Source organism: Adiantum capillus-veneris, chromosome 5, assembly GCF_014529385.1.
Source record: "Adiantum capillus-veneris isolate H3 chromosome 5, ASM1452938v2, whole genome shotgun sequence".
Lineage (NCBI taxonomy): Eukaryota > Viridiplantae > Streptophyta > Polypodiopsida > Polypodiales > Pteridaceae > Adiantum > Adiantum capillus-veneris.
The window spans coordinates 162761922-162784243 of NC_140935.1; the positions used below are offsets into that span (position 1 = coordinate 162761922).

The 22322-nt window shown below is 43.9% G+C and overlaps 1 protein-coding gene across 4 annotated transcripts in view; it reads right to left on the reverse strand.

Moving 5' to 3' along the window:
• LOC147458465 (uncharacterized) overlaps positions 1-22322 on the reverse strand; it is a 106952-nt gene that overhangs the window by 5073 nt on the left and 79557 nt on the right. Inside the window, exons 6-7 of one of the 4 annotated variants that reach the window (XM_086513089.1) lie at positions 2738-3247; positions 2345-2660 (exon numbers count right to left, since the gene is read on the reverse strand). The exons of 2 other annotated variants lie outside the window; for them this stretch is intronic. The gene's annotated coding sequence lies outside the window, so the exon portion shown is untranslated. The remainder of the gene's footprint in view (positions 1-2344; positions 2661-2737; positions 3248-22322) is intronic. One more of the 4 variants, XM_086513088.1, reaches the window with a different exon arrangement.

Sequence of the window (22322 nt, forward strand, 5' to 3'; positions counted from 1 at the left end):
GAGAAGGCATACGACAGAGTTGACTAGGACTTTCTAGAGGGCACGCTTCGCAGGATGGGCTTCTCAGATGCTTGGATCATAGGGATGTCAGCTTTATACAGACAGGCTCACAGTCAGGTGCTTTTGGCAGGAGGTAGAGGTGAGCACTTCATGCTCACACGATCGGTCAAATAGGGTTGTCCTCTTGCCCCCTTTCTCTTTCTGTTCTATGCGGATGCGATGAGCAAATTTTTGGTGTCATAGCAGGTTGGTTTGAGGGGCTTAGCACTCCCTATACGGGGAGATGAGCTCCTGGACGTTGAGTTTGCAGACAATTCAGCCTTGTACTTAGAGGGCCAGGAGGCCAATTTACACAGATGTGGGCAGGCTTTGGAGACCTTCTGCTGTGCATCGGGCGCACTGATCAACTGGAGAAAGACAGTGACTTTCTCGGTTGATAGTGCTCCTGTGCCAGATTGGATGCCAAGAGAGGGTTTCACGTGGATTCCTCCAGGGACTGTAGTTCGGTACTTGGGTTGTCAGGTTGGTTTGGACTTGTCCCCCGAGCAGCAGATTGCTCCTCTTCTCCTGTCCATCAGGAGAAAGCTGTTACATTGGAGCTCAGCACGACTTTCGCTGGTTGGTAGAGTAGTTGCCAACCAGGTGTTGTTGGCGACTATGTGATACATCACTTCTTGCTGGATCTTCTCGAGTTCTTGCATCAGCCAGGTAGAGAGGCTGATCAGGAACTTCCTTTGGTCAGGTCGCGACACTCAGATTGCCCGAGCCAAGGTGGCTTGGTCGGTCATTACACTTCCTTGTTCCCACGGAGGGCTTGGGATCATTGATCCAGCACAGCAGAGCAGACCCCTTCTTGGGAAGTTCGTCGTCAGAGGACTTCTTCCAGGTGAGGAGCCTTGGAAGGAGTTCTTGCTGCAGAGGCTTCGTGCCAGGGTGCCTCAGTCAGGAGGCCCTTGGCAACCTTCGACCAGATGGATCTTTACAGAGTTGCGCCGAGTTGGTTTGAGCAGGAGACTGGAGGACCGATTCGATGTGAGTTTGCTGCGTTCTTGGGAGCTATTACGGGGTGGCCTAGAGCAGAGACAGCCGACGTGCACGGAGGAGCGCCGACGGCAGCCCCTCATCTGGAACCCCATGGTTAGCACTCAGAGAGGCCACTTGGTTGGGAGTAGGACTCATGTTTTTTGGGGTCCCATGGCAGCAGGTCCAGCGCGCTCTCTAGGTGACTGGCTAGAGTTCACAGGTTTGTCAGAGGAGGTGCAGGCTGTCCAGCTACAGGGCATGAGAGGGGTTTAGAGCATGTGTCAGGACATCTCAGAGTCAGTTCCAACTGAGTGGCTCACGCCTTTCGAGCCAGTAGCACCCCGGTGGATGGGAGCCTTCACACGACTGGAGGTTCTCATTTCAGTCAGGGCTTGCTCTGAGACTGTCCCAGCCCTGTTCTTCGAGCTTCAAGGTGGGGGACGATTACAGCGAGTTGCAGTAGAGGCCCCGCAGGTAGCAGAGTGCTGTTTCCAGAGGATCCGAGTTGTGGGCATCTGTGGGAGGACTTGCGTCATAGATCCTGACCCAACAGCTCTTGAGGCAGGACACTGGAGGCTATGGGCTTGGGAGTGGTGTCCACTGGCACGGGTACAGTGGGATCCTGGTGAGTGGCTTTGAAGGGACCCCTTCTCTTCTGCAGACCGCCCAGGAGTCCCGTTCTTTCAGTACACTGTTCGGCTTGGACGTCATATACTTGCAGCACAGAGAGAGGCCCGCCCCGCTGCAGCACGTCATTGGTAGGAGGAGGGCCTCACAGTTGAGTTCTTGGTAGCTTTTTGGCAGAGGCTATGGGACTCCAGACAGCCGAGGCGCGTCACTTTGTTCCAGTGGTTGGTTGCACACAGAGCCACAGCAGTAGGGAGCTGGCTTGTGCATAGTGGTCTCTCGGCCGCATGTACAGCCTGTGACCAGTTGGTGGAGAGTCAGCGACACTGTCTTTGGGACTGCCCCTCGGCCCAGCAGGTATGGCTACGAGTTCTTCGGCTGATGCCTGCCCTCTCCACGGCTTGACAGTACAGTTGGGGGGCAGCGGCTTGGTTCACCCTCACGGGCCCGGCACTTTAGTTTGAGCTATCTTCCACCAGCAGGATGATAGTGATACAGGGGGGGCGACCTACACTCCAGCCTGCTACAGACCTTACTCCACAGGAGTGCTGTCCAACAGAGAGTCGACTCTTCTTGATGCCAAGAACATATCTGACATCATGCATAACAAGCTCTTGCCCATTATCAAGGGCCAAATGAATAGTGCCTATTCCATCAATCGTGCAAGCATGATTATTTCCAAGATAGACTTTACCATAACTGTTTGCATCGAAAAGAGGTAAAACACTCCCGAGATGGCACATGAAAAGAGGCACCCAAGTTTAGTATCCACGACTGGGACAAGCCATCACTCATAGACAACAAAGCATCAATTGACATCACCATTGGCGTCCATAGGAGACATAGTGGCACACAAGATATCATCTATGTCAGACAGTTCCTCAATCACCACATTCGAGGTTACATTGACATTCTCCTTGTTCTTGGAACTATCAGATACATCTGCATTGTCGTCCTTTTCCTTCTTGTCACCCGCATTCTTCTTCCTTTCTTGCTCTTTCTTGAAGTACCTGCAATCAAGCACCAGCATTAGCATTCCTTTCATTTGTCTTGCCTCTAAACATTTGAGCCGAAGCATTAGCCTCACCAGTTGCCTTTCATCTAACTTCCTCATTGAGGAAAGAATCCCTTACTCCATTAAAGGTAAGATTTGGGTTATTAAACAATGAGACCACCAGGGCCTCCCAAGAATCAAGCAAGGTCATAAGCAAAAAGATGGCCTTTAACTTATCATTAAAAGTGGGCAAACCAGAGTCTTGCAACTGGGAAAGAACACCTATAAAAGCACCAATGTGCTCAGCTGCAGACTTTGCAATATCCAATTGCATATGCATCAATTTACGCATCAAGTGCACCTGGTTCACCGACGTCCTATTTTCATAAGTAACATTGAGCTTTTCCCACACAACATAGGCAGTGTTAAGACCCTTAAGGTCTACCAAAATTTCATCCTTGACAACCATTTTTACATACGCAATAGCCTTTTTATTCAAATTAAGCCACGTCTCATCTCTCATAGCTGCAGAAAAGAATGCCCTGCATTCTTTCTCTCCACAAGTGGAATCCAGTGCCTTCCAATCTCTTGATTTCTTCACCTCTGAAAGGGAGGAGGCCATATTATCACTTTGGGCACAAAAAACAGAAAATTGAATTTTTGTAAAAAAAATTCAGCAATTAATAATTTGTTCAAATTTCACTGATTTTTGCAATTTTTTGGCAAGAACAAGTGCCACAAAGATAATAAACACTTTCAAAAGCTCCCCTTTGAATTTCATAAAATTCTCAAAAAATTTCCAGAAATTTATTAATTAAAATTTTATGCAGTAAAATAACAACACGCTGAATTTTTGAATTTTTTCCCCAAAAATTTGGAGATTTTCGCAATTTCAAGGTACAAACCACAAATTGATACATGGGGCAGCTATGCACATCCAAATGCCCAACTTCCACTGCTGAAATTGACCTGTAAATGCTCAAAATTGTCCAAAAATGGATAGAAAACACTTGCTGCTCACAAAATTCCTTGCCGGAGAGACCTTCCACGATGAAAACTTCCTAAAATAGGAGTTAAGGTTCTCGAGGATGTAGCGCCGAAATACTCAGCTATTCGCAACGAATTTCTCGCGGAACGAGGCTGTGATACCAGTTGATAGAGGACGTTCGTGAACCCAAGTTGGGTGAGTTTGGGCTGCGGCGCGTGTGCACGTAGGTGGTGTGCACAGGGAGAGAAAAAGGAAGCGCTCGTTGCACGAGAAGAGACACGTAAGTTTTGTGAAGTCAAAAAACTCAAGCGACCAGGGTTTTGGAACTTTTTCGTTAAAATGTGTCATTTGGTCGCTTGGACAATGAGAAATCTTAAAAAATAGTGCAAGTGGTCCAAAGGCCAATAAATGAAGTATAATGATTGTACAGGCCCAAAATGGTGGGCTAAAAAATATACAAAAAATATATCTGCGAAGCTCTCAAGGAGAGCTTCGCGCTGGAAACGGTCCGGAGGAGATCGGGAGTGAACTTTAGGCATTTACCCCCAACATTAACTCTGTCAGATTCTCCACGAGAACCCATGTGTGGTCTTGAGTTCTTTATTGATTATGCCCCTTAAGGCAGAGCCATGAAGACGCGAGCGCGTCCGATTCATGATGGACTAAGGGTAGGAGTGGCTAATAAGTCCGAGGCACGGACACAGATTCTTTGACAAACAAAATCTTGGCTGTTCTGTCAAATTCTCCTCGAGAATCCATGTGTGTTGCAAAAGGGATTGGATCCTCCATAGAAGAAGAATCTTTTTGGGCTCTGATACGACTGTTACAGGCTTGGACACTCCAAGCGAGAAATCAATTGCAAGTTGCAACACCGAACGAAAACTACAAAATCTCTGAACTTTACGCGAGAGAGAGAGAGAGAGAGAGAGAGAGAGAGAGAGAGAGAGAGAGAGAGAGAGAGAGAGAGAGAGAGAGAGAGAGAGAGAGAGAGATGGCACGGAGCAGCTTCGTGCAAGAAGCACTGGCCCCAAACCCCTTTCGGTATTTCTTTATTATTGTCCACAAGAAAGTACAACTCCCGAGAGTCCTATGCTCTCAAACTCTACGTACGGATGCTTTGTAGAGTGAGGCCCTAGGGGCTCTTAGAAACTTACAAGGAATGCCCAAAAGAACAGCCCCGAAAACCTTCAGTTCTAAAAGCACATTAGCCCAAAAGCATCTGCTCTCAAAAGCTAGCGTTGGAAACTCCAAAAGCAATCAACATAATTTGCGAAAACCCGTACAACCTACCACATGGCACCAGCAGCGCAAAATGCGGAAAATCTGTATTGTCTTGTCACATCATCGTCCATATGGACTGCCACGCCAGCATGTCAACACATTTTAAGGAAATCGTCCTCAGAGTTGTAGCTTTGGGACTTTTACGGTTAGGCCCCTCGACAAAAGCTCTTCTAGGTTCAGTTCTTCAGTTTCTCTTGTCCACTCGGCCATCTCTTCCAGTTAGACATGCCACGTAATCACTTTGTGACACAATTTTTGAAACAAAAGTTCTGAAGACACTAAACTTCAAATCGATGCACCACTACGTACAAAATTATCCCAAAGAGCAAGCTGCTATGGAGCGACTACGCGTAGAAAAAGATTATCGAGGACAAAAAAACTCCATCAAAAAGCATGGAGGAGGCACAATGACCCAAGACTCGCGAAATTTTGATATGTGGCTGAACTTTTTATTGTTTGTACATGAGTTTTAGTTATATCCAAGTCATAGTTCAAAAAACTCACTAACGGGCACTTAAGGCAACCCACCACCTAGTGCTTGTCAAGCGACTTGCATTGCATGTACATGTAATTTAAAAAGCCCAACAAAAGAATTCTCACACACCCTTTCGACATACAACGGCATGTCCATCTGTACGAATTTACAAAAAACGCGATGTCCAAAATGCGTGCAACAACATTTAACATCCCAAGCTGATTTGAAGAGTGTCTCCCACAATTCACATCATTTTTGCCGAGCACAAATGCCTCCAAACATTCCAAAAAGCCCATGTCATTGTGAAAAAAAATAAAAGGATCATTGACAAGCTGATATCTCACCCGCTCTGTCTTTGATGGCCAAAGAAGCCCTTGCATCAACCATATAATCAGCCACAACAACAAAAGAATTATGTCACAAAGAAGGATTAGATGAAGTGAAATGTTTGTTTTGAAGGACCGTTTTCTCCTCTTTACTTGCCATCCCATGGCATCACCACTTTCTTCTCATAAAATTGCAAGGCAGTAAAAGGTGCATGAAACGTGTTACCATATACATGTGGTAGTGATGTGTGTGAACACACTTAGAACCGCTGAGGCATTTTTTCCCTCACTAGGAAGTTTTTTTCGCCCGTACATTGTATATATGCCCATCACTCTAGGGCTAACTTATATTTCCATTGCACACTAAGCAATATACTCTATTGTGTGCCTTGAGCTTCCTTCGTCTTCTCCAAGCTGTGTGTGTTTTCCTGCAACCCTAATTTCAACAATTGATATCAGAGCAGGTTGCGTCCTCTTGAGCTTAGTCGCCAACAACTCCAATACACGCCTACTCACTTTCTCCGATTTAGTAAGCTTTGGCGAGCGTTCACAGGTCGACAAATATTATAGGCAAGCTAGAAGAGCTTGGTCTACTTGGAATTTTGATTTGGGCTCATTTCTGCCTCCATTTCCACTACGGGCAATAGTATTGCACAAGCTATTTCGTCATTTTGTGCAGAATTTCAATCAGTGCTGTTTTTTGCATAACAGGTTCCTTACAGTCTTCTACGGTTTGTGCTATATAGCACGTGTTGTTCCCGCTTCTTTTCTCCTCTTTTCGGGAAGTTTTCATCACATCAGTTGCAAGCATTTGTCATGGCCAACAACAACACAGATGTGTTCAAGAAGTTTGCAGCTGAGGACAGATTGGATGGAGACAATTACCCTATGTAGGCTTACATGATGCAACATGTTCTTGTGTCAAAGGGTGTCTGGAATATTGTGCAGGGCATTGATGTACGTCCTGGTTTTGAGGATGTAGGCGATGTTGAGGATGTTGCAGGTCTTGTTGCAAGGATTGCTGCTCTTAGAGTTGTTTTGCCTACAACACAACAAGCTCTCGCTGGGATGTAAAAGATCCGAAGGCTCATGCATTGATTGCGTTGTCTCTGAAGCGCACTACTACCTTCTCACATTCGTTCAACGAAATTTGCAAAACAAGCTTGGGATATTCTAGCTGGTCTTTATGTAGGTCGCAGTAAGGCAAAAAAATGCATTGTTGCATGAAGAGCTGGAGTCGAAGATTATGCATGAGGAAGATGATATGGACACTTTCCTTGCTGGTGTCAAGGATATCAATGAGCAACTTATTTCTGCAAGTGAAGTCATTTCAAACAGTTCCCTTCTACAGCCTGTTCTTGATGCCTTGTCAGATTCTTACCAGACTTTTGCTAGTACTTGGAGACTTATGACCCAAGGAAATCCTGAAGTTGTCAAGTTTGATACATTATGCACATTGCTATTGCAAGAGTCACTTTCTAGAAAAAACAGGACTAGGCAGAACAAGCCTTTATTGCTGCTCAAAGAAAAGGTAGTAACAGTAATGCAGCCACTTCTCATGGTTCTTTTGCGATTGGAAAATCACCTGTTCCTGATGCTTATGCTTGCAGCAAGTCTCGAAATTCTGGTGATGAGGACAAAAAGAAGATGCATTGCCATTATTGTAAAGCTAAAGATCACTTGATCAAGCAGTGTCCGAAGTTGAAGGCCAAAGAGGCTAAGAAGAAAGAGGCTGGTTCCACTACAAAGGGAGCTATTGTTGAGTCTTCTGTGAAAGGAGACTGTGATGCTGAGATGGATACACAATGGGCTTTTAGTGTAGAGTGCACTTATAATCCTGTTGTCCATGATGCATGCATGTCAATTGTTGCAGATTCACATGTGTGGTATTTTGACAGTGGTGCTACAAAGCACATTACCTCACATCGTGATTTGTTCACCTCTCTTGAGTCTGTCCCTCATGGGAATTCAGTTACTTGTGCCAACAATGCCTCTTATCCGGTTCAGGGAGTTGGAAAGATTGTGCTTACTGCAGCAAATGGCAGTTCTTTCACACTTGTTGATGCACTTTATGTACATGGGATCAAGAAGAATCTTTTGTCTGTATTTGCACTTGCTAGACTTGGTCTTGTAGTCAAATTTGTGGATGGCAGATATAGAGTACATGATCATAGTTTTGGTGATAAAATTGTTGCATCGTGCATTTTATGTCGTGGGCTGTATAAGCTCACTTTGTATGACAAGTGTGAGCAGAATTTTGCAAATGCAGTTATGGATTCAAAGGCTATTTCAGATGCAAAATTTTGGCATGCACGTTTGGTCATCTGAATTTTTTCATTTTGTTGTGTTTGCAGAAATCTGATATTGTTGCTTCTTTGCCGCCTCTTGAAGCACGTGTCAAACATGTCTATGAAGGCTGTATTTTAGGTAAGATACAACGTTCTAAGTTTCCAAAGGATGGTTCAGTTAGGGCCACATGCAGGTTGCAGCTTGTGCATGGTGATGTTTGTGGGCTCATGCAAACTCCGTCCTTGTGCAATTACCTTTACTTCGTGACTTTCATTGGTGATTATTCCATGCATGCATGGGTATTTCTACTTAAAGAAAAATCCGAAGTATTTATGTGCTTCAAACAATTTCTGGTTATGGCTGAAAATGTCTGGAAATGTACTATGGGCACCCTCCGGTTTGATGGAGGGGGAGAGTATATGTCTCATGAATTTAATGTATTTCAGGCTAGTCGTGGGATAAAACACCAATGTACAACACCTTATATGCCTCAACAAAATGGTGCTGTTGAGAGGAAAAACAGGTCACTTACGGACGATGTATGGTCAAAAGTCAAGCTTTGTCGCATTCGTTTTAGCTTGAGGCCATCATGTGTGCCACTTATGGACTTAACAGATGTCCTACGAAAGCTTTGCAGTCTATGACTCCATATGAAGCATGGCATCATAGAAAACCTTCTATTGAGCACATGCATGTTTTTGGTTGTTTGGCATATGTTTTGATGCCACAAACATAGCGCAAAAAATTGGATGATTAGGCTGTCAAATGTATTTTTGTTGGTTATAGTGCTGAAAGCAAAGGTTACAAGTTGTATCATCCACAAACAAAGCGTATTCTGGTCTCATGGGATGTGTTTGTGGAAGATTCAGTTCAGCCCTTGCTGTCATATACTAGAGACAATAATGTAAGCTCACAAGACATTTATGACACTTTGTTGCCTCTTTTCAGCAGTGGAAGTTCAAATGTAAATTCCAATGAGGCAAATGTACAACCTATGGGGTTTCTCAAAATGTTCCAGATCAACCTATTACTGATGCTGATGTACATGATGTACGTGATGAGGAAAGGGCTGAAAATGAGAAGGCTAGAGGTATGCAAAAATGGTTGGTGCATACATTTCGTGACAAAAAATTGGATGCACCTTTGTCTAGTCGCACTCGTTCAAGCTCTCACCATCCATCTTATGCATCAGATTGTTATGCTTTGGTTGTGTCTAGCTTACATGATGTTGAGGAAACTCTGTCTTTTGATGAAGCATAGAAATCAGAAAATAATGTGCTTCCATGCAATCAAAATATGATGCACTTATAGAAAAGGACACATGGACTTTATGTGATTTGCCTCCTAGGAAAAAGGCCATTGGTACCAAGTGGGTTTAAAAGTTGAAATGCAAGCCAGATGGTGAGATTGATCGCTATAAGGCTCGACTTGTTGCGAAGGGTTATGCACAGCAAAAGGGCATAGATTATGCTCCCACTTGTCATATGACTACCGTGCGTTTCCTATGTGCATTGGTAGCTCGTTTTGGTTGGAATGTACATCAATCAGACATTGTTACCGACGTTGTTATTGCTTTCTTGAATGGTGACATTTTTGAGAAAGTTTAAGTGACGCAGTCACGCGGTTTTGTCAAGAAAGGACAAGAGGATAAGGTGTGCAAATGTAACAAAGCTTTGTATGGGTTGAAGCAATCTCCTCGTGCTTGGTATGAGAAGGCTGACACTCATTTGGTCAAACGAGGCTTTCGTAAATGTCCAACAAAGAGCACATTGTATGTAAAGCGTGATGATTTGCTGACCACTAGACCAAATGAGAGACATATTACTGAATTTAAGGGTGATTTGAATGCTACTTTCAAGATGAAAGATTTGGGGCTATTGCATCCTTGGGTATACAGTTTAAGCAGTGTAATGGTGGTATTGCCTTGTGGTAGGGAACACACTTAGGACCATCGGGGCATTTTTTCCCTCACTAGGAGATTTTTTCCCCCGTGCATTGTATATACGCCCATCACTTTAGGGCTAACTTATCTTTCCATTGCACACTAAGCAATACACTCTCTATTGTGTGCCTTGAGCTTCCTTCGTCTTCTCCAAGCTGTGTGTGTTTTCCTGCAAACCTAATTCCAACAAAACGACTTGACCAAAGTTTCAAACTCATTGCCTTCTCACAATTGTGTCGTAAGCCTATCTGGAATTACAGTGTTGTCACCAAAGAGATGTATTTTTCATGTTGCCTTCTTTAAATATGTACTATATATTTTTTATTTATTTCATTTTTACTTATTTCCCCTGAAACCCTTGAAAAGGCTACGGCAAACGTGTTTCTCATATTGGGAATCTGGGTCCATCATTCAAGAATTGGTTGGCCAGTAAGCACTAAATTCTGAAGCCTATGTGCGGCAAAATGGAATTTGGGCCACGTGGCAAGTCACTTACAGCTTTAAAAGTTGGTGGTTACTAGGAATTAATCCAAAAGAAGCAAACTAGACACATGGCAATAGGAAAGCAACTTGCAGGTCAACACACACTTCCATAAGTCTCACTCCAGAGTGGGGCGCCCAAAAACTGAGACGGAGGCTGCATTTTATCATAAGTGAACTGCAATGTGTGTGTGAGTAGTGGGTGCATGTTCACAGCTTTAATGGAAAGCTTGCCTTCTCCTTTGTCTCATGTAGTGCGATGATTTTCTCTCGTGCATCTCTCTCTCTCTCTCTCTCTCTCTCTCTCTCTCTCTCTCTCCTTTGCTCATATGGTAATGCCCCACAAGTTGGGCTTCTGATTTGACCATGTACAGTTCTGGGGGTTTTATGTGTGCTTGCTAAGGCAAGAGCCTTCTGAACAAGTACTGGATTAGCTAATTGCTAATCTCCCACAAGTACGCACAATTCCATCGCGAAGGATTGCTAAAACGGAGTTTTCCCACGTAAACAATCGTCCGATTCAAAGGGGGATTGTCCCATTGCGTGCGGGAGAACCTGAGACACGTGTAGGTGTGTTCGCTCCGCTCAAAACGATCCAAAACGGCCAAGTACCTGAAGAGGCACAAATTTATAGGAGGTTACTAAGAGTAACGCTTTACAAAACCTCCTCTTGTACTCCAGTAAGCTCTTGCATGTAGCCAAAGTAAGCTGGTGCCAATCTGTCATGACGTCGGCTTCAAATTCATCTAACAGCCAAGCAGATGCAAACATTTGCTTGTAGTAACCCCAAGTGGCAGGAGCCTGTCCTTGCATCAACAATGTCGTCCACCATGTAAGCGCATTGTCCTTTAAGAAAGTGGCAGCTTTTCTTACTTTAGAGGCCTTCGTAAAATTCCCTCCTGCATAAGCTGTATCAAACTACTGGAGGAAAGTAAGAGCCTTTGCTTTATCCTCGAAGCCACTAAAGATGCTGAACATCACAGCTGCACCTTCTTCTTTGTATGGTTTTGGCTTCTCTATTGGCCCCAAATTGTCATAGGGAAGCGTTTGGCAGCATCGACACTAAAGTAGGGACCATCTGTGCCCCTTGGTCATTGAGATTCTGCATCAAAGGTGTCATATCTTGCTGCTGTCCAAAAAAACCTGCCATGCCAAAATTGACCTGTGGCACCCCAAACTGGCCCTGATTGTTCTGAAAGCCTTGCTCCATGCCAATGTTACCATACATGGGGTTTGGCATCATGCCATGCATACCCCCAAACACTGTTCCAGGCATGTACTGTTGGTTTCCAAGCGCATAACCAGCCGTACTTTGGAAAACGGATCCACCCCGAAATACCAAGGATGTACCGTCGGTGGTGGAAAAACCTGATGCATTGCTTGGAGACTGGTTCCCTGTCCATTCAATGCAACATTTTGACCTTGAAAGGTGGCCGGCTGAACTGGCAAAACCTGTGGAGTAGGGATTCTCGCCACCTGTTCATGGACAGGAGGGACCTGTCTAGGAGCCTGACGTGCCCGGCCCGTAGGGCGGTAGACGTTAGCTTTCACCCCATTCTTTAACACTTGACTATACGACACAAAGCAATGACTTAATAGGAACTTGTAACTGGGAATGGGATTACACTTCAAAACAAAAGCACGGCCAGGAAGCTAGAATGCTCCCAAGCAGACAGCGACACCTGTAGGCCCAAAAGGTTGGCGCCCCTTTCAGTATTTCTTTATTCTTTAACAGAGGGAATAAAACCTGTGATCTCCTACAAGCTGTCCCGCATAATCCGGGCTGAATTCCATCCATTCTGGCCTGATTTCGGCAACATAATTGTACTAGGACGCTTCACAATCAGTATCCCCACGCAATAGATGACTTTCCCGACGCATATGGTCACTTTGCAAAACCTGGCAAAAATCTGCAGCACTCTGAATTCTCTGTTTTCTGCCACAAAAATGCGCAAGATCACCTCTACAGCAGTCCCTTCGCGTCCCCGAACCTCCCGGGGGTATTAGGGACCGTTTAGGGCAGAAACCCTAAACCTGCAAAAATACACAGCAGGCTGTAATTGCCTGTTTCGGGCTCCGTTTTGCGTGCCGATCGCATCCGTAGCAAGTCCTCGAGCTCCCGCACCTGTAGGGCTACTTGCCCTTTGAATCGGACAAGATTTCGCACATGAAACCTCTCCGAATTCACATGTACCTGGTGGGGGATTAGCCACTAGCTAATCCAGTACCTGTGCAAGAGGCTCTTGCCTCGGCAATCGCGTATGAACCCACACAACTGTACATTGGTCAAATGAGAAGCCCACTTGAGGGGCATAACATAACTGCTCGTAGGGGAGAGAGAGAGCAGTGCGTAGCGTGCAGGGCATCACTCCTGGCACCGCACTGTACATAAGAGGGAAAGGAAGCACTCCATAGCTCTTGCACCTGTTGCAATCCGCCGGATTGCCTGTCTGCTGAAAAATGCGCCCCCTTTCTCTTGTAGGCTCGCCCCAGCTATCCCAGAGTGGCAGAAATGCTCACAGAGTGACACCTCGCCCAGTTTCCGACTTTGGCCAATTTGGCTAAAAATATCTCAATTGGTGCGTGAGTTGACTTGGCAGTAGAGCAATAAAACGTTCCCCTTGTCATTCCACAGCTAATGACGCGAACACATTTTCAGGTCCAAAATAGCAGTTCCCTAAATTTTAGGAGATGCTTCCGTGGCACTCACACTGGTCATCTGACCATCAGTCACCACTGGAACCACATTGAAAAATGCAATGTCCGCCAGCTATCAGGTGATTTACACTCGTAGCTCCACCATGGCTAGCCTTAGTCCATTTACCCAACTTCAGTGCTCACTAGCTGTCCGGCCTAGACTTACTGTCCGCCTCACACCATGCAACTCGGGCATTGGCATTTCCAGAGGGGTGCTTTAAAACAAGTCAAATAAAATTCCCCAAAAAAGAAATCAACAAGTAAAGTTGCCACAAACTCATGACAATACGTATGGATCCACCAAAATGGAAGCAATTAGGTCATGGCCAGACTTAAGTCCGTAAATGACATTCGAAGTTTTCTATGCTTATGTTCCTATTACACGAGGTTCATCCGAAATTTTGTTGAGATTTCTTCTCCACTCCATGCACTACAAGGGAAGAAGTTACTTTCAAGTGGACAACCAAGGAATTTCTAGCCTTCACACGCTTTAAAAAAAGCTGACTTCAGATCCGGTAATCATTTTTCCACATATTTCAAAACCTTTTGTGGTTCAATGTGATGCATGTGGCCACAGTCTTGGTGCAGTTCTAATGTGAAATGGCCGAGTTGTCACATATGAGAGCAAAATTCTTTTGGAGACCGAAAAGAACTTGCAAGTTTATGAGAAAGAACAGTTGGCAGCAAATCACGATCTCACTAGTTGGAAACACTATGTGCTATGGGCTGATTTTGTTGTCCAAACAGATCATTAGATCTTGCGATACTCTCTCACACAAATGAGTTGTTTGAGAAACACATGCGATGGGCAAACATCTTGTCAATGTTCCATTTTCAGATTGTGCACGTGGAGGGAAAAAGAATGTGGATGATGCGTTGTCACGAAAGCCCCAAATTTCAGCAGTATCAGTTCCGTACCATTGTGAACTAACTGAAATGAAGACACAATATGCTGAAGATTCAGATTTTGCAAGGATTTATGATCAACTTGTTGATGGGCAACATCATTAACACTATATGCTTAAGAGTGACTTTTCTCCTGATGCATGGAAAGTTATGCGTTACTAAACAGTTGCGGTCAAAGGTTTTGATAAAGAGTCATGCTCCACCATATGCTGGGCATTGTGGAATTGATGCTATAGTGAAAGGGTTGAGGCATTCTTCTAGTGGCCAGCTTGCGTCGAGATGTTCACACATTTGTAAGATCATGCTTAGTATGCCAAAAAGTAAAATTTGACAGGCAAAAAGAACCGGGGTTGTTGCAACTATTGCCGATCCCTGATAAGCCATGGGAAAGCATAGCGATGGACTTAATCTTTGATCTTCCAAGAACGCCAACAGTACGCCAGAACACATGGTCATGATATTCATGAGCAATATCTTTAAGTATCACGGGATGACTCAATCAAATGTCATTGACAGGGATCCACGTATGACGAGTCTTTTTTGGAAAGCATTGTTTGAGAACATGGGCACTGCACTAAAGGTTCTCATCTTCAGAAGTGGCAAATTCTAATGTCCTAGATCTGCTCAAATGTTACGTGTCAGAGCACAAGGCAACTTCGGAACACCATTTCCCATTGGTTAAATATGCTTACAACATAGTTACCCGGAACGGGAAATGGGAACAGGGAACAGCAATGGGCATGAAATGCCATTCCTTGTTATGGATACTCACATTTGAAACATGGAACAAGGATTCGGAACGGCAAGTAGGAATGGGAATAGGGAACGGAGACCTCAAAATGGCCATTCCCTATAGCTATGGCTTACGATAACATTGTGCATACATCAACAGGCAAGGCACCATTTGAGACAGTGGAAGGAGGGAAAGTCCCACCCATTTTGCGAACTAAGGACAAGATATTGAAGGTAGACAAGTATGTGCAAGACATGGATGAAACATACAAGAAGATAAAGATTGCTCTCGAGAAGACTCAAGCTAAGCAAAAAGAACTTGTTGATCGTCACCATCGTGAACTTGTATTTTCACTTGGTGATTGGGTACTTTTTCACTTTGAAAAGGCCAGGTTAAGGAAAAGGAAAGGCAAGGAACGTTTGTTTCCAAAGCTCAATATGCGATATTATGGACCCTTTCAGATTTGAGAAAAGATCAAGGATGTAGCTTATAGGTTTACCAGAAGGCTCGAAAATACAGAATGCTTTTCATTTCAACCTTCTAAGGTGGTGATGTGCCAGAGAATATGCTTGATGAGGAGTAGTCCGAAGTGGAAGAATTGGATGAAATTCTTGTTCCTGAACGGATATTGGCACATAAGGAAAGGAAGGTTCTATAGAGGAAAGGTTGCAAGACCCTACTTGGTGAAGTTCTTAGCTATCCATCATTGGATGCCAAATGGATGGAAGAGTCCGAATTGGTGGATTCATCTCAGCTATTGTAACTATATCTTGAAGCCTTTCAGATGCAACCCACAGCTACCTGATGTCGCTATATGGAGCAAGGTGAGAGCATGGTTCATGATGCTCGAAGGAGTAGTTAAGCAATTGTATCTACTCTTTCCATATAGAATTTGGCTAGAGAAGTTTGTACTTGAGAGTACACAAGAAAACTTCTAGGCTTAGTATATGTGTGGTAGCCAGATTGGTGGAATTGTTTAATCGCCAACGATACATTTTTGGAAGCAAGTATATCTTTGATTCCCATCATAGAATAAATGTGATATTAGGAGATATCAGCATGTATTATTAGCATGCAAGCAAGGTCGCTTGCAACATTTCAAGAGTGGGGTATGTCACCCAAAGGTGTATTTTTCTTGTTGCCTTCTTTAAATATATACTACATATGAAAAAGTGCAAGTGGACATTGCATGGCCAGTGTGAAACGACTGCGACCGAACGGGTTTCTCAGATCGGGAAACTAGGTCAATCTGTCTAGGTTTGGTCAGGCCAATTAGCACTGAAATCTATTGAGTATAGAAGCCTATGTGCGCCAGAATGGAATTTGGGCCACTCAGCAAGTTACTTACAACTTTATAAGTTGGTTGATACTAGGAATTAAACCAAACGGAGCAAACTGGACACATTGCAGTAAGAGAGCAACCCGCAAGTCAACACACAGTTCCAGAAGTCTCACTCAAGAGCGGGGTCCCCAAAAACTGAGAGGGAGGCTGATTTTTATGATAAGTGAACTACAGTGTGTGTGTGAGTGGTGGATGCAGATTCACAGCTTTAATGGAAAGCTTGCCTTCTCCTTTGTCTCATGTAGCACGATGATTTGCTCTCACGCATGTCTCTCCCCTTTGCACATATGGTAATGCCCCATGAGTTGGGCTTCTCAGTTAATCATGTATGGTTTTGGGGGTTTTATGCGCGTTTGCCAAGGCAAGAGCGTTCAGAACAGGTACAGGATTAGCTAATTGTTAATCCCCCACAAGTACGCACAATTCCATCATGAAGGATTGCGAAAACGGAGAGTTTTCTCGCATGAAAACTCATCTAATTCAAAAGGGAACCGTCTCATTGCGTGCAGGAGCACTCGAGACACGCATAGGCGTGTTTGCTCTACTCAAAACGATCCAAAACAAATAATTACAACTTGCTGTGTTTTTCTGCAGGTTTAGGGTTTCGCACCTAAACTGCAAGAAATCACCAAGGGAGCCTCGGAAAGCCCAGGGATGCGTTTACAAGGTTTTGGGCACTCAACAATGGCGAAACAGAGAATTACATCACTCTGAAACCGACCTGTAGCTCACCAAAAAGCTTCCAAAATGCAAGGGAAAGTGTCATTGACATCTACTTTTGACCTACAGGGGTTTTGGCACCGTTATGCTGCCGAAATTAGGTCGAAAACCTGCCATTTCAGCCCTTGACAGGTTTGGACAGCTTGGTGAGAGTTTGATCTAAGTGTTCAATTGTCTATTTTCAATTGAATAAAGAAATACCGAAAGGGGCGCCACTCTTTGGGGCCTACACGGTGTCAGTCTTTGTGTGCGCAATGATGATCTAGTCACTAGACGCATCAGTGCTCTCTTTTCTTATCAGTGCTCTGTGTAAAGTTCACAGGAAATTGAATTAGTACTGCCCTCTATTGTGTACAGGCTCGTTATAAGCCCCTATGGCATGATTCCCTACATGCCCCAACTCATTAGTTCTTTTGCGGTCCTCGCAGGGACCACTTCTTGCCAATGATCATCTTCTGGCATGAGTTCGTTGCCCTTGTAATCAGGTACAATTGACGCGTGAAATTGATGATGAGCGCGCGGCGGTGTGTGCAAGTGATAGAGCACGCGAAGATGTGCAGGCCTTGAGGATTGAAGCGGAGGCACTGTGCTGTAGAAGGGAAGCGCTAGCAGAACGAAGAGAGAGAGAGAAAGAGAGAGAGAGAGCTCACGTTTTTGGGGAAAACTCAATAAGTGAGTTTTGGGTTTTCCCACTTTTATTATAAGTGACCTTTAAAAAATGTGTCCAGGTTCATATTGGCCTGGACAAAGTATAAAAATGTACAAAAAGAGGTTATTTAGGCCTTTAACCCAACAACCTCCCATTTAAAAGCATAAATGACGCCTTTAAGTTAACCAACTCCCACCGGCTGTATGCAATGCTCATGTTGAGCCTTAGCAAGACTCTTGGTGAGAACATCTGCAAGGTTATCCTGTGTATGGATCTTAGTCAAGCTGACTAGACCATCCTCCAATACCTGTCGTGTGAAGTGGTACCGCACATCTATGTGTTTGGTACGCACATGAAACAGGGCATTTTTTGCTAAATAGACAGCACTCTGGCTATCACAACCCAACACGGATGTATGAGCAGGCATGCCAAGTTCTTTTGCAAGTCTACCCAACCAAATGGCCTCTTTTGAAGCCTCTGTGGGCTGAAATATGTTCAGCCTCAATAGTACTCAATGCCACAATTTTCTGTAACCTAGAACACCAAGAGACTGCACCACCCGCAATGGCAAATACATATCCATTGGTGCATTTCCTGGTATCCATGTCACCTGCCATGTCTGCATCACAATATCCCTGCAACTTTAAGTCACTTTTGCCATAACAGATACACTTTGATTGTGTACCTTTCAAATATCTCAGAATGCATTTGACAGCTTCCCAATGAGCTTTGCCAGGATTCGACATGTATCGACTAACAACTTTCACTGCATAAGCAATGTCGGGACGAGTGGCAACCATGGCATACATCAGAGAACCACAAGTTGATGCATAAGGGATTCCCTTCATTGCTTTCAATGCCACCTCATCCTTTGGGCAATCTGCTTTGCTAAGCTTAGTGTATGGAGGTAAAGGTACTCCAAGAGGCTTAGCATCAGCCATATTAAACCTCTCAAGTACTTTTGCAATGTACCTTTCTTGAGATAAAAACAACAATTTCAGCTTTCTATCTCTTTTAAGACGCATGCCCAAAATATGCTCTGCATCACCCAAATCCTTCATAGCAAATGTTGAATTTAGCTTATGTTTCAAAGCATCAAGACTAGTCTTATGTTTCTCGGCAAGCAGCATGTCATCAACATAGAGAACAAGTATGATGGGACTACCATCTTCATCCCTTTTCGTATACAAACAATGATCTGCATGGCTGCGTTGAAAGCCTTGAGACAGCATAAAGTGTCAAACTTCTTATACCACTGCCGTGATGATTGTCTCAAACCATACAGAGCCCTTTTCAGTTTGCATACAAGTTCCTCACGTGTAGGAACTACAAAACCTTCAAGTTGTTTCATGTATATGTCCTCTTCAATGTCACCATGCAAAAACGCTGTCTTTACATCCATTTGATTCAATTCCAAATCAAGCACCGCAACGAGAGCAAAAAGGACACGTAAAGTTGTAAGCTTTACAACGGGAGAAAAGATTTCTTGAAAATCAATTCCTTCTTTCTGTGCATATCCTTTTGCAACCAATCTTGCCTTGTACTTGGGTTTTTTATCCACAATCTTAATCTTGTATACCCATTTGTTAGGAAGAGCCTTTCTCCCTTTAGGAAATGGCACAAGATCCCAAGTATCATTTGCATACAAGGATTTCATTTCCTCTTGCATTGCAAGCTCCCACTTAGTGCTTGACTCGCATGTCTTTGCCTCTTTATACGTAAGAGGCTCTCCCTCATCTGTCAACATAATGTAATGCAAAGAGGGATCATATCTACTCAGAGTCAGTCTTGGACGAGTAGACCGCCTCACCCAATGATCCACATTATCCGGTAATGGGTCTACATCAGGTGGCATAATAAAATCATCAACAATGGGCTGCTGTAGATCATTTTCCGCACCATTTCCAGCATTGTTTCGTGGCTGCAAATGCCCTTCACGAGCCTCAATTTGCTGTCCAACATCATCTGGCTCAAACACCACTGGATCAGCTACATTTTCAGCCATATGTGGTGCATCCTGAGGGTCAAAAATAGGCCTAACAAGTGGCTGTCATGCTGAAATTTGACCCTTTTATGGTCATGCTTTGAGGCACAATTGTTTTGAAGCAGCCTTGCCTCATTAAAAACATCCTGGCTCCCCACAACCCTTTTGAGTTGAGGTAACCAAATCCTGTAACCCATTTCGCCTTCTTCACCATATCCCATGAAAAGACCTTTAATGGATTTGGCATCTAGTTTACTTCTCAACTCGGGTCTAATATGCACAAAAGCTTCGCAACCAAAAATGCGTAAGTGATCATATGAAGCAGGCTTGCCAGACCAAACCTCTTCAGGGATGTCACCTTTCAAAGACATGTGAGGGGATCGATTGCATATATGCACTACAGTTTTCAAAGCTTCTCCCCAAAATCCATGAGAGAGATTAGCTGTGAACAGCATGCATCTCACCCTCTCACAAAGTATCCTATTGAATCTTTCAGCCACACCATTAGAAGAGGGGCTGTATGGCACAGTAAGCTCCCTCTTAATGCCCAAATTTTCACAAAATTTGTTAAATTCAGCACTTGTGAGCTCCCTCCCATTGTCCGTACGCAAGCATTTTAGCTCTATACCTGTTTGGGTGGTCACAAATGCATGAAATCTCTTAAACGCAGCAAAGACTTCATCCTTAGATTTAAGTAAATAAACCCAAATTTTTCCAGAATGATCATCAACAAAGGAGACAAAATAGTATGCACCTCCCATAGACTTAGTAGGCATGCTACATACATCAGAATGTACAAGATCAAGTACACAAGATTTACGAGAGACACCAGAGTAATAAGAACGCTTTACTTGCTTGCCATATTGACATTCATAATGATAGTCAAGCTTTGTGCCTTTAGCATCAAGCTTGTTCAAAGTACAAAGTTTAGGAAGGCCCTTTTGGCTCATATGGCCAAGCCTCTTGTGCCACAACTCCATGTGAGAGTTAATTTCAGCCAATGCACTAAACTTGCCCAACACGGCCTTTCCATGCAAGCAGTAAAGTGTCCCTTTCTTTGTGCCCTTTACAATCAGCCTTGAGCCTTTAGTCATTTTCCATGATCCTCTCTCAAACAAGATGCTGTAACCATGCATATCCATCTGACCAACAGACAACAGACTCTTCTTGATTCCCGGCACATATCTAACATCATGCAAGACAAGCTCATTTGTGTCATCTATGGAGAGATGCACAGTGCCAATACCCTCAATGGAACATGCATGATTGTTTCCAAGGTATACATGGCCACGCTTGCCTGCATCAAAAGTAGAGAAACACTCCTTGATAGGAGTCACATGAAATGAAGCACAGGAATCAACTATCTAGGTCTGGGATAATGCATCATTGACAGTCAACAAAGCATCAATAAGATCACTCTTGGTGATCTGCATGTCCTGTGAATGAACATTAAGAGAGGCATCATAGTCATAAGCATCATCATCTGACAAAGTGGCACACAAGATGTCCTCTACATCTGACAGCTCCTCTATCACAACACTAGAAGCCACGTTGGCCTTCTCTTTGTCCTTTGAGCTATCCTGTGCATCTGTCTTGACTTCCTTCTTCTCTTTCTTTTTGTCTCCGCCGTTCTTTTTCCGTTCCAACTCAGCTTTGTAGTACCTACAATCGGGTTTCTTGTGACCTTTCCTGCCACACTGATAGCAAGTCACATCACCCTTGCCTTTGCTGCCATTTCCCCTTTCCTTACTCTTACTCTTACTCCTTTGTGCATAAGCATTCTTCTTTTCTGTCTTGCCTCTAACAATGTTGGCAGAGCTGCCTCCCTCTCCACTTGCTTTCCTCCTGATTTCCTCATTCAAGATAGAACCCCTAACACCATCAAAGGTCAAATTGGGGTTATTGGACAATGAAACCACCAATGTTTCCCGTGACTCGAGAAGGTCATAAGCAAGAAGATAGCTTTCAGATTATCATCAAAAGGGGGCAAGCCTGAATCCAGTAAAACTGCGACAAAGTACCTGCAAACAACGACAAGTGCTTTGCAACGCTCTTGGACTCATCTAGTTGCATGCCAACAAGTTTTCGCATCAAATGCACTTGGTTGACATGCGTTGTATTCTCATACATTATCTTTAACTTCTCCAACACATCAAAAGCACGTGTGAGACCTTTCACATCAATGACTGTCTCATCGGTCATGGCCATTTTAATGTATGTAACAACCTTCCTGTTCAGGCTAACCCATGCTTCATCCGTCATATTCTGTGGCTTTACCTGTTCAGGTGCCCTTTCACAATCCTTATGAAATAGGATTCCCTGGATCCTGTTTTTCCAAAGATAGAAACCTGTTCCATCTAACCTCCTAATCTCGAAGAGATTCTTCACATCCGAAGAAAATGAGGCAATAGTTGCACGAATAAGAGGGCTAACACGTAGAATTTTGGGCAAAATGGACAAAAACCGGAGTATAGCCTCACTGAGGTGTGCACTACAGCTCCAAATGGTCACATGAGCAATTTGGGGCAAAATAGGTTGATTTAGGCAAAAAAAACAATTTCTGAAATTTATGCGTTGGAAATTTCAGCGAGTGGATTTGTGCTCAAAAACAACAATTTTAGTTGTTTTTAACTTCACAAAACATACATAAGGCTAATGCACAGCCTTTAGAAGCATATAAGAGCAAAAGCCCCAATTTGTAGCATCAAATTGTACGAAATTGAGCCACAAATGGTCATACATAGCCAAACTTTGTCAAACGTGTGTAGATTGCTTCAATTTGCACTTTCCCCAATATAGTCGCATCATAAAAACACCTGCAAAAACCTGCGTAAATCTGAAATTTGCTGAAAACACCTGTTTTGGG